The sequence below is a fragment of the Mustela nivalis genome (genome assembly GCF_964662115.1).
Source record: "Mustela nivalis genome assembly, chromosome: 18".
NCBI lineage: Eukaryota > Metazoa > Chordata > Mammalia > Carnivora > Mustelidae > Mustela > Mustela nivalis.
The window spans coordinates 41,626,684-41,638,153 of record NC_139037.1 but is presented as its reverse complement, the minus strand read 5'-3'; the positions used below and the strand labels follow the sequence as shown (position 1 = coordinate 41,638,153).

The 11,470-nt window shown below is 44.4% G+C and overlaps 1 long non-coding RNA gene across 1 annotated transcript; it reads right to left on the bottom strand.

Annotated features, from left to right (window-relative positions):
• Positions 1 to 2,797: 2,797 nt before the first annotated feature.
• Positions 2,798 to 6,234, bottom strand: LOC309852335. The gene is made up of 3 exons (XR_014305179.1): positions 5,751 to 6,234; positions 5,140 to 5,308; positions 2,798 to 3,188 (listed from the first exon to the last, which is right to left on the bottom strand). It is a non-coding gene; the product is annotated as an uncharacterized lncRNA (long non-coding RNA).
• Between the last annotated feature and the right edge of the window lie 5,236 nt (positions 6,235 to 11,470).

Sequence of the window (11,470 nt, the reverse complement as noted above, 5' to 3'; positions counted from 1 at the left end):
TAATACAGAATGTACTTTGTCTCTTGTAACATTTTTATTTAAAGTCTGTTTGCTCTGAAATTAGTAGAGACGCCTTGCTCTCTTTTGGTTACTTTTTGAATGGAGTATCTTTTCCCATCCTTTTGCTTCCAATCTATTTTCAATGTATTTCAATGTGTTTGTGAATTCAGATGATTTCAACCCATTCTACCTATTTCATTTTCTTTTTTTTTTTTTTTGTGACTTGATCACTTTATTTATATATTTATATTTGTTTTTTTTTTTTTTTTCTCATCACCTGCTGATTTATTTAAATCAGCCAGATGGTCAGTAAAACACTTGGAATAGTGCCAAGGTCCATATATGGACATTGGGGAGGGTATGTGCTTTGGTGAGTGCTGTGAAGTGTGTAAACCTGGTGATTCACAGACCTGTACCCCTGGGGATAAAAATATATGTTTATAAAAAAAAAAAAAAAAAAAAAAAAAAAGAAAGGACAAATACCTATTTCATTTTCAATCTGATTTTAGATCCAATCTCTTTGGGTCTAAAATGAGTCTCTTGTAAACAACATATGTTTTTCTCCCTCCTGCCAGTCTCTGTCTTTTCATTGGAGAGTTTCATTCATTCCCATTTATAGTAATTATTGATAAGGTGGGAATTAACTTCTGCCACTTTCTTATTTAATTTCCATATGTTTTACAGCTTTTTAGTCCCTCATATGCTACATTGCTAACTTCTTTGATGTTTAGTTAACTTTTTTATAATGAAGTATTTGAATTTCTTTCTCGGGGCACCTGGGTGGTTCAGTGGGTTAAAGCCTCTGCCTTCGGCTCAGGTCATGGTCTCAGGGTCCTGGGATAGGGCGCCACATCGGGCTGTCTGCTCAGTGGGGAGCCTGCTTCCCCCCCTCTCTCTGCCTGCCTCTTGCCTACTTGTGATCTCTCTCTCTCTGTCAAATAAATAAATAAAATCTTTAAAAAAAAGAATGAATTTCTTTCTCATTTCCTTTGTGCATTCTATAGCTATTTGCTTTGTAGTTACAATGGGGATTATATTTAACATCCTAAAGTTGTAACATTCTGATTTGAATTTAGACTAGCTTAATTATAATAACGTACAAAAACTCTTCCTTTACAGCTCTGTTCCCACCCTTTGGGTTGTTGATGTCACAGAATTACATCTTTAAACATTCTGTGCCCCAAAACATAAATTAAGAATTCTTTTGAGGGGTGCCTGAGTGGCTCAGTGGGTTAAGCCTCTGCCTTCCACTCAGGTCATGATCTCAGGGTCCTGGGATCAAGTTCCATATCAGGCTCTCTGCTCAGCAGGAAGCCCGCTTCCCTTCCTCTTTCTCTGTCTGCCTCTCTGCTTACTTGTGATCTCTGCCTGTCAAATAAATAAATAAAATCTTTAAACAAACAAAAAAAAGAAACCAAAGTCATAATAATACTAGCCTTTTGACTAATAATTTTTTTAAATGTCTCTCAGATAATAGAGCAAACAAAAAGTGCATTTATAAATGATTATTAAAATAATATTAGCTTCTTAATGGCCCATGTATGATATTGTGATTTATAATACAAAATACACGTGTGGTCTCCATTCTCCATTCCTGACACAAAGCTTCTCAAACCCTCAGACAGAGAGATAAAGATATCTTTTGTTATGTTAATGAGGCGAGCCTTGGACCATCCCTAAGGAAGAGATATGATTGTCCATGGACAATCATATGACTAGAGATTTTGGAACTTTGCATCTTAATAACCCTACCTCCTGGGAAGGGAAGGGCCTGGAGGCTGAGTTGAATTGCCACTGGTCAGTCTTGCCCATGTAGTGAAGATTCCATAAAAACCCAAAAAGGTGGGCTTTCTAGAGCTTCCGGGTGGGTGAAGACATGGCTATCTGGGGAGAGAGCACAGAAGCTCCACGCCACCCCCACCCCGCCCAACATCTTGCTGTCTGCCTCCCTTATATCTGGCTGTTCCTGAGTTACCTTCCTTTTATAACCAGTAATAAACCAGCATTCTGGTAAGTGCAATGTTTCCCTGAGTTCTGTGAGCCACTCTAGCTCACTTATTGAACCAAAGGAGGAGGTCGCAGGAACCTCTGATTTATAGTTAGTCATTCAGAAGCACGGGAGACAGCCAGTGCTGACAACCTCCCTCTGGCTTCTGAAGGGGATCCAGGCTTATAGGACAGAGCCCTTAACCTGTGGAATCTGATGCTATCTCAGAGTAGGTAGTGTCAAAATTGTGAAATTGGAGGACATCCAGCTGCTATTGGAGAATTGCTTGGCCTGGGGGGGAAAGGCATTACATGTCAGAATTCGGTATAGAATCTCACCACATTTTAATTTAGATCTTCATTTCCTTAGGTGTTTTCCAGGTGTTGTCAAGCAGCTTTTCACATCACCCCACAAGACCACCCTAAGCATTTCTTGGGGGTGGAACAAGTTCCCTCCGCTTCCTTTTTAAATATGAGAATGTTTTGGGATGCCTGGGTGGCTCAGTGAGTTAAGCCTCTGCCTTCAGCTCAGGTCGTGATCGCAGGGTCCTGGGATTGAGCCCCACATTGGGCTCCCAGCTCATTAGAGAGCCTGCTTCTCCCTCTCCCTCTGCCTGCCTCTCCGCCTACTTGTGCTCTCTCTATCTCTCTGTCAAATAAATACTTTTATTTGACAGTATTTATAAATACTAAATAAATATAAATAAAATCTTTTTTTAAAAATGAGCACAGGCAACTGATGAACCACTAAATTCTACCTCTGAAGCTAGAAAAAAAAAAAAAAAGGAAAAAAAGGAAAAAGCAGCAGCAGTCAGTGATCAGACAACTGATCCTCTATATTTGGAGGACAAGGTGCTTTTTGGCCATTTGGTTCCTACAGGGGGTAATGCAAGCTGCTGGAGGAACATGTGCACAGGCACCTGCCACGGGGCTGGGGCTGAGGGCTGGGCAGCTGCTACTCTGCTAAGAGCTGAAATTGAAGGAAATTACCACAGTGCACCATCCAAGCTTCCTCTGGAAGTTTTCAGGCTTCAGTTGTCTCCATAGTTCCGAAATGAGTCTCCGGTGCAATTGCCATCCAGATGGGGAGACAGCTTCCTTGCGCCTCCCGCTCTGCCATCTTCTCAGAATCCTCTGTGGGTTCTTTGTCAGGTGATGACAATGTTCATTAGAACATGGGTTGTAGTGAAGGTTGTGCATATCTGTGAATAGACTAAAAACTATTAGCTGGTACACTTTAAAGACGTGGATTGTATGGTATGTGCATTATATTACAAGAAAGCGGTTATTTAAAAGAAAGAAAGAAAAAGTGCTGCTCTTCCCATGAGGGAAGCCGTTCGGTGTAATCAGCCTGCTATCACCAAGCTGACCAATCTGCTTGGGGGACTGCTACTGCATCAGGGGATTTAGTGCTGGTCTTTTTCTACTGGCAGACTGAGCACTTACCAGTGGCAGTAGCCAGATCAGCCTTTCCGGGCAGAAGTTCTGATTGCAGATCCCTCCCGCAGCTCCCCTGGCCACCCCCCACCCTCCATGGTTAAGGAACTGGGTTGTTGATGATGGCAGTGGCTGGTCAAAGTGACTGACGGGTGTCCACAAGATAGCTTATCCTATCTTCCTAAAAATCTTATTTTCTGAGTTCACTCTGGCGAGCCCCTGTGTAGGACACAATTCTCTTCTTCCTCCTCTGGAGAGTCCTACCTCCTTATCTCTTCCCCAGACCTCTTTGTAGCAGTCTCTGACCATCCAGCCAAACCATTAGTCGCAACTGATGAATTGATATAGATCTGTATTTCTGGGCATCTCTTGCTGTGGTCAAAATGGACAACTGGGTGCTCTGCTCAAATTTCTGCCCATGGGCAAAGTTTCCCTTGACCCCCATCCTTCAGGGGTGTCCCAGGATAGCGCTATCATGATACAGCTGCCCACTTTTGGGTGGTGCCTCTACGTCCTTTGGAATTATATGTAAACCACAGTTTCCTGTCACTAGAGTTTGACTATCTGCAAAATCTGATTTTTTCCTTCTCAGTCAACTAGTCATAGAGAACTCCCCCCAGGCCATAGGTGAGGTTGGAGAGCAAGAAGGCATTGAAGCAGGAATCAGGGACCTGGACATCAGGGTAACTTCCTCGGGCAAAGTACTCATGCCTTCACCACCTGCTAGAACCGTCTTGTCTAAACCACTTCCACAGATAGCTTCTTTGCATGCCTAACTTTGTGATTTCTTGGGTCGTGCAACAGGTAATGAAATGTCGCTCCATTGGCATAGTATCTTAGTGGCCTGGGGTCAAATATTTAGCCTCTACTAAAGCCCAGTAGAAAGCCAAGAACTGTTTTTTCAAAGACAGAATAATTATTTTCAGAGAATGACCTGACTTTGCTCCAAAATCCTAGAGGTCTACACCGTGATTCACCAATAAGGAGCTGAGAGTCCCCAAGAGCACCCTGTCTACCAAGACACTTCAAGTACCATTGTCTCAGCCCGGATCTGTTGCAGGGCTCCCCCTCATTCTGGATCCCACTCATAACTCACAGCTGTCCAGATTACTCAGTAAATGAGTGACAGCAGTATTTCTGAGTGAGGTATATGCAGATAGATTCCAAGGTCTGAAGAAGTTCCCCCAGCATTGGGCCTCTCTTTCAGGGTCAGGAGGGCCATGAGCAGCAACTGCACCCAGAAAGGAATATCTCTACATCCCTCCAATCCCTGGACCCCAAGAATGCTCACTGAAGTGATAGAATGAAAATTTTTTTTGTGGGTGGGATTTATTTCCCAATCTCTGGCATGCAGTTGTCCTTCCAATGTGTATAAAGTGGTGGCTATTTCTTGCTCATCAGATCCCATCCTCATAATATACTCCATGTAATGGGCCAGCGTGATGTCCAGGGAATAAGGCAGGTGCCTAAGCTCGGTCCAGACCATCTTATGACATAGGGCTGGAGCGCTGGTATACCTCTTGGCTGGGACAGTAGAGACGTTTCTGGCTTTGCCAGCTGAAAACAGACTTCTGATGGTCTTTACTATGAGGTATAGAAAAAAATTAAAAAATTTTTTTAAAAAGCACGTTTTTCAGATCAGTAACTGCTGATTCCTCCAACAATGAAACCCCATTTGGAACAATAGCAGCCATTAGAGCCACCTCCCCTGCTTACCTCTACAATGATCCATGGTCCTCCTCCCAGATCCCTCTGTCTTCTGCACAGTCCAGAGAGGCAAGTTGATGGGGTTGTGGTGGGACTCACCCCTCTGGCATCTTTCAAGCCTTGTTGGTGGCATCAATCTCCACAATCCCTCCAGGAATGTGGTATTGCTTTTGATTTGCTATTTGCATAGGCAGAGAGAGTTTTAGTGACTTCCACCTGGCTCTTCCTACCGTGATATCCATCAACTCCGTGGTTCAGGGAACCAATGTTGGAATTTTTATAATTGCTCAATGTATCTAATCCCATTATGCATTTCAGCATTGAGCAAATATACACAGGATAGATTCAGTGACCAGTTAGGCTTTCTGCGGGCAGAACTTCCCAGAAACTCTATTGATCACCTGACCCCCATAGCCCCACTCTGACTAACAAACCACTAGCTCCTGGGGTTCCAGGAACTCGAGTCAGTCCCCCCGACCCAGTGTCCAATCATGCTTGGAAAATCAGATTATCTCCTTTCCCCCAGTATATAGCTGCCTGGTAAATGACCACAGGTCTCCTTGGAGAAGTCTAGGAGAAAGATTACCAGCATGCATTTGGGCAGCATAACAGGGTCTTACCTCCAAGGATCCCAGCCCCTCCTTTCATCGAAGGCTCAAGTGTAGGACATGATCGAGGTGCAATGACTGTGTTGGTCATCTAGCTCTGAACTCATTCACTAGTCCCAGAGCTCATCCACTAATTCAGATCAAGCAAGACTTTAGTAGGCTGCCTGCCTATTTCATTTCAAACTAGGAAATGCCAATGAGCTCTGCAAGTCAGCCTGTTCTCATTCCTGGTTGGGCTTCACTCTCCAGTGGAAACCACGTCATCTGATCTTTGGCGTGTCAGCGCCCGCAGGATCCCTGCCACCTCTGGTCTATCGTGCCTATAAAATTTAGAATTCCTAGTTCAAGGGCAACCGTTTCCCCTAGGATTTCTGACCTTCAAAGAAGAGCCACCACGAAGCTCTTCAAGGACGCTAGGAGTCCTTCCTATGACTTTATTTCTGACAGCCACATGACAGCTGATGATAGTGACCTCACTGTGGCTCTTTAACACCGCCCACCCTGTCCCATGGTATAGCTAGTCTTAAATGACAAAGCCTCTCAGTATTCCAATCTTTCTAAGCCTATGTGGGTTTCTTTCCAGCTTAACTGAGATATCATCAATAAATAAAAATTCTATATATTTACAGTATACAGTGTGTTGTTTTGATATAAGTATATATCATGAAATGATTAACACAATCAAGCTAATTAACATTTTCATTGTGTGTATGTGTGTGTGTGTGTGTGTGTGGTGAGAACTCTTGAGATCTACTCTCTTGGCCAGATTCAGGGTTACTGTAATAAACGCAATATTATTAACTATGGTCACTATGCTGTATATTAGATCTCTGGAATTTACTCATCTTGTATATCATTGGAACCTTGTGCCCTTTGACCAGCATCTCCCCATTCCTCCCATCCCCCAGCCTCTGGCAAGCACCACTCCACTCTCTGCTTTTATGAATTTGATTTTTATGGATTCCACTTACAAATGATATCATGCAGTATTTATTTCTCTTGTGTCTGGCTTATTCTCCTTAGCATTGTGTCCTCCAGGTCCCAAGACTTTTGGATACTTTCCTTCAGAACAGGACTCAGCAAACTACAGCCCAGGGACCAAATCTATTGGACAGGCTGTTTTGTATGGCCTGCTGGCTAAAAATGGCTCTCACATTTTTTAAAATTTATCTGAGAGAGAGAGAGAGAGTGAGTGCATGAGGTGGGGGAGGAACAGAGGGAGAGGGAAAGAGACAAGTAGACTCAGTGAGAAGCCTGACGAGCCAAAGGCAGATCCTTAACCCACCCAGGCATCCCAGTTTTCACATTTTTAATTCAAATAAAATCAAAAGAATAATAATATTGTGTGACACATGCAAATGATATGAAATCCACATTTCAGTGTCCATAAATAAACTTTTATAGGGGCATAGCCATGCTCATTCTTTTACCAATTGTCTTTGGCTGCTTTTCCACTCTAAAGCTGGAGCCACAGCCGGCACTGGCTTATAAACCCTAAAATATATCCTATCTGGCCTTTTACAGACAAGGCTTGCTGACTCGGGCTCTGCGGGTCCACCAAGGAACCTCTGACATTTTAACCTAGGACAGGCCACCTTTGGGTACACAGGTCTGTCAAACAACCAAGAAAACCATCAGAGGTATTCTTGGACCCTTATGTTGGAGCATCGAAGCTAGAATCTCTGCTTGCATGAGCCAAATCAATACATTTGGCCTGATCCAATTTTATATTCTGCCCTACCTTGGTTCAGCACACCAAAGACCCATTTCTATGCATGTTCTGCAGTTTTCTGTGGACGGAAATTGGCAATTGTTCTGGGGATCTCCTCACAGTTCCTATTTTGCTTCTTGCCCTTTAGGTTCTGTTGAGACTTGAGTCTGGCTACAGGTCTTAGAGGCAAGAAAAGTTCTTAGGAGGATCACCAGCTCCTACAAAGGGCACTGCTTGAGGAAAGGCCATTCCAGTTCCTTCAAGCAATAGGAGACCATCCTCCCCAGACAGGGGTGCAGGCTCACTCGATGGGCAAAGGAGATGTGATAGCCTTGTCAGAATCTGCCCATATAACCCAAACCCACTTTTGGGGCTCCCGTTTCTTCCCATTCAGTGCCCTAGCATTAACCAAAGGACCGTGTAAGGTTGGAAGTTGGATGGGAATTGTAAATTCAGTTGCTCACAGGATTTCACTTTGAGCGTGTTTTCAGAACTCTGGGCCCTTTCTCTGGAGGAAATAAGTTTCTCTCTCCACAGCCACAGAAACGTTCGAGTCCCTCGGACAGCTCTTAGGCTGGGGATATAAAGCTCTGAGCTCCCGTTTTCTTTCCTCACATTTTCTAGCACTCTTAGAGGCAACCAGCCACTCATTAACCACCTTATTTTTACCAAAACGTCCTATGGAAGCAAATACTTGGTCCCCCGGAGCCTCGCTACTGATACAGGCAGTTATCGATACTGATCTGAGTAACTGCTTTGCCACTTCGTGCCATGGGCTATCAGTGTCTCCTTTGCCACGGGAAACAAGGTCATTAATGCCTTTAAATCTGATTAGATCAGAGAACCAGTTGCCTGTGACCTTGGTATGTGTCCCGCAGAAGCCAGGACCCACCATCGCAGGGCTAGGCACACAGCTGGTGCAGGGGTTGGAGGAGCTGAAAGAGGGGGGAGGTGGGAACAGAAGCAGGCCCGGCTCTTGCTTTCTACCAACGAGGTGAGTCGTCATAGATAAACAGTGACTACTGGAAGCCACAAGATGGCCACGGCTCCAACCTTGACCCCGCCATCCACCATGAGAACGTCTCTTGCATCCTACCTTAACCAGAAGCGTACAGAGAGGGGAATGCTGGGAAATGTCATTTCACCTAGCCAAGTGGACACATCCCAGAGCCACCTCACGGGGTGTTTCCAAAGCTGTTTAATCTCCCCACAGACAGGAGCTCACAGACTCACCCACCTCCCTAAAAGCAACACCTCACTGAAGCAAGCCTTTAAAGTCCCTCCCAACAGCCCCAAAAAGGCACGAGGTAGTTCCATGTGAAGAAAGCAGATTCCTTCCAGTGAGTGTGATGTGGCCTTAATTCTTCTAGAATAAAAATCTTGTCAGTATTGTACTCGGGAGTCTGGCTGCATTCCGAGAGCCATTCCATTAGGTCTTGGCAAGCCATCTCTCCCCTGATGTAAGAGCGGGGGAGGAGCTGCAGTTTAGACACCACAACAGAAAAAGGGGTCTTGTGCCAGAAGGGGTTTGGGCAGCAGATGGACAGCCTTTGGAGAGCACTGGGGGCCTTGCTGGAGAGATTTCTGGATGTTTTTTCTGAGTCTGAGAGTCAGTATTCTGTCCCCTGGAGGTCTCCACAGACTCCAGTCTTAGGAATTACTTATTCCTTTCATATTTGAATAAAAATAGCATGAGTCCCCATCCTTAACTTGAGAGAAGCTCAGCGTCCTCCCCACCATATCTATGCATTCCTCGAGGCTATTGTTTTCCATGATGGTAGCCAGAGTGTCATGGATTCAGCTAAAAGACTACATTTCCCAATTTCTTTTAGCAGATAGAAGTGGCCAATCGGCAGTAAGCAGAAGTCTTTGGGAGGGGATCCTGGGATCCCCTTTTAAAAGGACGAAGCTCACCTAGTGGTGCCTTCCCCTCCACACCTTTTTCTTTTCTTCTTGTTTTTCCTCTGGAACATGACATGATGGTTGAGGCTCCTGCAGCCATTTTGTGATCATGAGGTTTAGAGCCACATGCTAAAGATGGCAGAGTGGTAGGTCAGTAGGAGCCTTGTCCCTTATGACACCAATGAACCCCTTCTCCAGTCTCAGACTACACACTTCATAGTTCTGTTATGTGAGGGAGAAATAAATCACCTCGTTGAAACCACTGTTGTCCCCGACTTAGTGGCTCTTGACATTGAATATGGTTTCTGCTTCCAGAATTCTTGGTATGTGAGATAACAACTTTCCTTTGTGGCATTACCCAGTTCCCTCACTATAAGAAGATTGTAGTTTCCTACCTTCTTGAACGCAAACATGGTTGTATGATTTGTTCTGGCCAATAAAATGTGAGCAAAAATGATGTGCATGTCCCTTCTGGCAAAGACTACAAGAGCCAGTGGTATCACCTTCTTCTTTCTTCTTTGTGTCACTGATAACCAGAGATGTTTCCAATGGTGGCTTCTCCATCAGCTTAGGTCACATCATTGCTCCCAGGTGACCTATGATAAGCACGAGGTATGACTGCAAACATACCCTTACCATTGTAAGCCACTGAGATTTTGAAATTATTTCTGTCACTTTTTTTTTTTAAGATTTTATTTATTTTATTTGACAGACAGAGATCACAAGTAGGCAGAGAGGCAGGCAGAGAGAGAGAGAGAGAGAGGAGGAAGCAGGCTCCCTGCTAAGCAGAGAGCCCGATGTGGGACTCGATCCCAGGACCCTGAGATCATGACCTGAGCCGAAGGCAGCGGCTTAACCCACTGAGCCACCCAGGCGCCCCCTATTTCTGTCACTTTTCAGCCTGATATAGGGAATGAGGAGCTGAGAAGCTTTTTGGAAAGCCTGGTGGAGTGGGCTCTAGGCCAAGACTTTGCAGATGATTTCCAGAACCTGACTCTGGAGAAAAATTTGCCTCCACTCCTGTGTGCTGCTTGTTGATACTCCAAGATCACCACACCAAGCAATTCCCCGTGACCCCAGCTGGTCATCCTACAATTCAGTTCAATTCTCACATGCACCAGAGTGAACGCGGAGCCCAGAGGAGAATGGATGGGGGATGAGGCTGCCCCTCCCCCCCTTCTGACACCCCTGGATCGTAGGTCCCAGGTTACCCACAGCTTCTGTCAAATGTGACTACAGATTGGGGGTTTCCATGGTTCCCCCATCTTGGATTTGATTATTTGCTGGAACGGCTCATAGAACTCAGGGAAACACTTCTGTTTACCAGTTTATTATTATCATTATTGCTTACTCCAGAACTTCATATAAGTGGTAGTATTAGGAGTGAAGGTACCTGCGAGCTTTGGTACCCGGCTCCTTTCACTCAGGCTAATGCTTCTGCGAGTCCTCCTTGTTGCTGCCATGTTTCGTCGTGAGCCGTATTCCTTCTCAGCATATGCCACAGTTTGTATCCACTCACGTGTGTGTGTGTGTGTGTGTGTGTGTGTGTGTGTGTGTGTGTAATATACACATGAATGACCTCCCCCGCCATGGGTTAGGCCTCCAATTAGCAGCTGGTGGCTATCAATCAAAAATATTTTTAGAATCCCCATATGTATATATCATACTACATACATCACAAATATAATATACTTGTATCCCATGTAATATGTCTATGCATATACATAGTATATATCACACATGTCCATATGATATATATCACATATAATACATGTTTGTTTTCAAGGGATTGATCCCATTTATTTTTTATTTGAGAGACAGAGACAGGAGAGTGAGCGCAAGCCAGGGGAGGAGCAGAGGGGGAGGGAGAGGGAGGAGGAAAGAACCTCAAGCGGGCTCCATGCTGGGCGCGGAGCCTGATGCAGGGCTTGATCCCAGGACCATGAGATCACAACCCAAGCCGAAACCAAGAGAAGAGTATATAAAGAGTCAGATTATTTGGAGTGTACTCTGATGTTTTTCTTTTCTATTTTATTACTTTTCTATTTTTTCTATTTTATCTATTTTTTCTACTTTAGTTTCTTTTTTTTCTGTTTTATTACTTTTTTATGCTACTCAC